General features: G+C 47.4%; 1 long non-coding RNA gene across 2 annotated transcripts; it reads right to left on the reverse strand.

Moving 5' to 3' along the window:
* Positions 1 to 1,845: 1,845 nt before the first annotated feature.
* On the reverse strand, positions 1,846 to 5,158 carry LOC141042402 (uncharacterized). Of its 2 annotated transcripts, XR_012204998.1 has the most exons (4): positions 4,319 to 5,158; positions 4,106 to 4,211; positions 3,920 to 3,998; positions 1,846 to 2,425 (listed from the first exon to the last, which is right to left on the reverse strand). It is a non-coding gene; the product is annotated as an uncharacterized lncRNA (long non-coding RNA). The 2 variants fall into 2 exon arrangements; XR_012204997.1 differs by having other exon boundaries at positions 4,106 to 5,136.
* Between the last annotated feature and the right edge of the window lie 631 nt (positions 5,159 to 5,789).

Here is a 5,789-nt window from a genome sequence, read left to right on the forward strand (position 1 = left end):
TCTAAAAAATATTTTTCTGGTCATAAGAAACAAGCTGCCTTACAAGAAATATTTAACTTTGTGCCAATTGAAGAAGAGAATCCCCCTCAAGCTTGGGAGAGGCTTCCCCAATTACTTAATGCTTTGCCTGATCATCCTCTTAAGAAAAATGAAATACATGATATCTTTTATAATGGACTAACCAATGCTTCTAGGGACTACCTAGATAGTTATGTGATAACCCACAAGTATAGGGGATCAATTGTAGCCTTTCTCGATAAGTAAGAGTGTCGAACCCAACGAGGAGCTAAAGGTAGAATAAATATTCCTTCAACTTCTATCAACCACCGATACAACTCAACGCACACTTTACGTTTGCTTTACCTAGAACAAGTATGAAACTAGAAGTACTTTGTAGGTGTAAAGGGATTGATTTTCAAGATAACAAAGAACACGTAAATAAAAGCTAGGGGATGTTTAGATAAAGAAACAATTAAGTTAGTTTTAGTAGAGAGCTTTTGTCACAAGAAAGTTATTTGTCCCCAGGCAATCAATAACTAGACCGATAATCATTATTGCAATTTTATATGAGGGAGAGGCATGAGCTAACATAATTTCTCTACTTGGATCATATGCATTTATGATTGGAACTCTAGAAAGCATCTGCAACTACAAAAGATCATTAAGGTAAAACCCAACCATAGCATTAAGTATCAAGTCCTCTTTACTCCCATACGCAACAACCCACTTACTCGGGTCTGTTCTTCTGTCGCTCACGCCACCCACCATAAGCGAATCATGAACATATTGCAACAACCTACAACAACGACCCCTCACGCTTGCGCGACAAGGAGAGCACCATAGGACAACACCAATAATAAAACATATAACTCAAACCAATCACGATCATCAATTAACCCATAGGACAAAACGGATCTACCCAAACATCATATGGTAGCCACATATCATTGGATAATAATACATAGTGTTGAGCACCATGTTTAAGTAGATATTGCAGCGGGGAGAAGAGGTGTTACACTGCTGCATGGAGGGGGAGAGAGTTGGTGTTGACGGCGGCGAAGTTGTTGGTGTAGATCGCCGTCACGATGATGGCCCCGGGGGCGTTCCGGCACCAGGAGAGAGCCCCCCTCCTCCTTCTTCCTCGGCCTCTCCCTAGATGGGAGGAGGGTTTCCCCTCTGGTCCATGGCCTTCATGGTGGCAGAGGGGTGGGAGCCCCTCCGAGATTGGATCTATCTCTCTGTTTCTCTTCTGTTTCGCGTTCCTGTTTTTTGGCCTTTCACTGTTTCTTAAATTCTCGGAGATCCATAACTCCGATTGGGCTGAAATGTTAACACAATTTTCTTTCGGATATTATCTTTGTTTCAGCGAAAGAAGGGCACCAACCGCCTGCAGGGGCCCCACAAGCTTGCTGGCCGCGCCCAGGGTAGGGGGGCACGCCTCTTGAGCTTGTGGGCCCCTCGGGCATCATCTCACGTTGATTCTTTTTCCAAAAAATCACAAATATTCCAAAATAAATCTCCGTATTTTTTATCGCGTTTGGACTTCGTTTGATATGGATATTCCGTGAAACAAAAAACAGGAACTGGCACCGGGCATTGGATCAATATGTTAGTCCCAAAAAATGACATAAAATGTTGCCAAAACTATGTAAAAGTTGTAGAATATTGACATGAAACAATCAAAAATTATAGATACGACGGAGACGTATTAGCACCCCCAAGCTTAATTCCTGCTGGTTCTCGAGTAGGTAAACGATAAAAATAATAATTTTTGATGTGGAATGCTACCTCGCATAATCTTGATCATATAATCTAATCATGGCATGAATATTAAGACACGACTGATTCAAAGCAATAGTCTATAGTTTGACATAAAGACATTAATACTCCGACATCCCAACAAATAATCATGTCTTCCAAAATATCAATGCTAAAAAACATTATCCCTACAAAATCATATAGCCTTGCAATGCTCCATCTTCTTGACACAAAGTATTTATCATGCACAAGCCAATGACAAGCAGAGCAATTGGTTCGTACTTTTTAACACGCTTCAGCTTTTTCTATGGCACCCCGGCTCAGAGAAACCGGAACGTCCCGTATTCCAGCCCAGAGATCGAGGTGAAGTCTTCTGGAGTACGGCACTGCTTAGCATAGAACAAACCAACTCTCTGTTATAACACGAACATGAATACAAGGTCTCGATATTACAATGAATAACACCGGCACGGCGACGCTACGCCAACCACAGTTGCTCTATGCAAGCAGCATAACAACTCGAGGCAGCGGAACAACTATTGGCAGCGGAACAACGAACGACGATGACAGACTCCAATCCGCACGGACTCTGGCTGGAACGTGTATCCTAGCTCGTGAACACAGGAACCACACCAAACAAGCAAGCAATCCAGGCACGACCTGCAAACTGGCATGACACGCCAGGTCAGTACATTGAATGTACTTGCAAGCTCACAATAACCAAAAGCAGTCAAGACAAACAACAGCATGGCATTAGCAGGTTAAATCAATCATGAACATGATACAAGCAGAACAATATGGCATGCATAACTGAACACGATACAACTTTAGCGGGGCATGCACATATGAACATGATGATACTACATGCAACAGGTTAACATTATCATGCACCAACTTACTCTGCTTGGGTTACCTCGTAGCCAACACATGCATCAACTTACCAACATCGGTATCCACGATACCACCGTGATCATCTCGCGATCACACAACTTCGGTATCCATGATACCTCCGTGCTCCTCTCTTGACCACAACCAATCTCTTTCTCATCATCGAACCGGGGTTATTATTAATCAAGTTATTATTATTGTTGGCTCATAGTGTGACCGACTACGAACTGGGACCATATCCGCGGGCGCGGCTATCAATAGATTTAACGCACACATTCTGCAGAGGTAGCACACTTTACCCACACCATGGAACCCATGGCCTCACACTCCCATACATGTGGACCAACGGCGTTCCGACAAAACCGATCTACTGCCATGACACTCTTCCGGCCACTCCGACCAACTCCCCTTTGGGCTAAGTCATGGGTGGCCCCGTGCCTACCAAAGGCATCAACGACCACCGTCGTGGCAAAATAAATGGTCCCAAACGGGGACATGAGCTCAAAACCAAACATGGGCACACAAGGCTTATGCCGTCCTACCCGGCCAAGGTAGCGCCCGCGCATAACCTTTCCTCGTTGGAGGCACCGACGAGAGGCATGACAATAGACCCAATTAGGGCCTTCCCATAAAAGGCAAATGTGGTTGCACTGGTCAGCTTGATTTGGTGGCACCATGACTCAGCCAATAGATGTTCAAGTTCATTATTATCCAGTTAAACTTGAATGCAATAAGCCGAGCCATATTAAAAATAACATGATGCATCTACAATGCAGGATACCAACATGAGCATGGATGTGCAACATAATCCTCAAGCATATCAACAATCATATATCATATATCCGAATGAGCATGACATACGGACGAGCATGAATAACACAAGCATAACTGTACCATAAGCATAGCATGACCACTAGCATCATGAATAAATACCATGCAAGAACACATCAATAACATTACCGAGTAAACACTTAACCAACTAACACCAAAGAAACATGCAACTCAACAGTATTCGGTAACCGACGATAGTCATGCACTGAAGAACATGACCAACCCAACATGTACTACTACCAAGCATGGCAATATGAAAGTAATACTAGCAAGTAGAACATGATAACTAGGTGCATATGAACATATCATGAAAGTAAACACAGATCCATAGCATAACCGAAACAACAATAGCAGTAACAAAACAAACAGACAGTTATTTAAGATTCAAGTTGAAAACCAATGCTACTGCATGGCTATCATGCAAATGGTGGTTGTGGCTTGCCTGGGGTGACGGAGACTCCAGGAAAAAGGTGCGGCGAAACCACAGAACGAAACGCCGGACGGTTCTCTCTCGAAGGGGGCTGATAGAGGCAAGGGCAAAATGGTCATTTTCACTATGGGACCACCTAGTGAAAATGATACCAACAGAAAGTTATCGACGAGACGAAGACGTGAGCGTTGATTTCACCTTGATCGGAGTTGCGGTTGAAAAGTTATGAGGTGATGAAGATCAGGGACCTATATGTGAATATTTTCATCACCAACAAGTCCCTGGCGGCTGAAATAGAAAGTGCCTTTCACAGTAATACGTTTTCAGGACAGAGAAAAGGCTGAAGTAGAATGATAGTACGCTTTCCGAAGAGGTAAACGTAACTTTGGGAATACGTCTCCACTAACGTACCTGGGCCTGGGTCCAAGTCAACGCATGGGAGACAGAAGGCGGGACCCGCGGGCAGAGGAGAGGCGAGGCAGGGCGATGCCGGTGGTGGCCCGGCCGGCTCCGGCCACCGTTGGCCGAGGCGAAGCCACCGGGCGGCGCGGGGCGGAGAGCCGCTTCTGTCCAGGGAAGAAACGGGCGCCAGGGAGGGGTGGGGAGGTGGCGACGAGAGGAGGCAGGAGGAGGCAGAGGCGGGCGGCCGGCGAGGGGACGGGCGACTCCGGCGGGATCCGGCCGATCTGAGGACACCAGAGGTACCGGGGAACCACGCCGCGTCCGTTCAGATGGATAGTAGGCACCGCGGGGGGGGGGGGGGGGGGGGGGGGGGGGGGGGAGCGGAGAGGAGGGGAGGCCGCGGCGACGGAGGAAGACAGGAGACGGGCGGTGGTGATGGTTGCCGGCGACCAGGGGCACTCCGGCGAGGGGTGATGGGGTGGGGAGACTCAGCGGAGTGTGGGAAGTGCGGTGGAGATGGCTAGGGGAGGAGAGGAAGCTCGGTTGGCCGGAAACGAGACGAGGCCGAGGCAGCCATGGAGGACGACGGCGAACTCCGGCGATATTAGGCGACTCCGGTGGACTAAAGAGGAAGGGTAGAGGCTTGGGAGCTGCGGAACACCTCGGGGGTCCTTATATAGGCCGAGGGGAGGGCTCGGGGACGCTCTAGAGAGCTTGGCCGACATGCCAAAACGGAGCAGAGGACGGACGCGTCACGCGGAGCTCTACGGCGCGACGACAGCGATGAAGGGCGGGTAAGTGACTCAGGCCGATGCAGTCGAGCACGGGCTAGCTCCTGGACAAGGTTTGGCGTAGAGACGAGGAGGAAGGCGACGGGAACAGGGGCGGGAACACTCCAGAGCACGAGTTTGGCTGGTCGCGACCCGTGGTCACAGCGTGAGCTGGCATACGCTGTGCCAGATGATCGACTACATCATGTCTAGTAGATGCACCCTGATACCCTTAGTCCAAATGCATAAATAATTTGGTCCAGGGGCAAAGAAGTGATTTTCAGGTTGATCCAAAACATTGTGGTAGCAAGGTGTTTGTGATGCAGGGGGACAAATCCAAAAGGAGGCAGAGTCTGAGCTTTGGCATGGCTTGATCACACACACATAACACTGTGCTGACCAAGTATCAGCCTAAATGGAGGAGTCTAGAAGGGGGTTGCTGTAGAATGCACCATAATGGCCAGAATTAGAGATTTGGATGATGCACTCACATGAAGATGCAAGTTGAGCTGAAATTGGCCATGGCCCAATTATTTGAAGATATGAAGATGCTCAAAAAGTTTCAGGCCTCTTGGATGAACCAAAATGGTACTTACTTCATATAGCATCTCCCTGAATAGAATTTTGGAAAAATTGCACATGGAAAATAGTTTAATGAATTGAGTCAAAACTTGGTGGAGGGAGTTGATATGGATAGGAGAATGTCTTGG

Source organism: Aegilops tauschii, chromosome 3 (assembly GCF_002575655.3).
Source record: "Aegilops tauschii subsp. strangulata cultivar AL8/78 chromosome 3, Aet v6.0, whole genome shotgun sequence".
Taxonomy (NCBI): Eukaryota; Viridiplantae; Streptophyta; class Magnoliopsida; order Poales; family Poaceae; genus Aegilops; species Aegilops tauschii.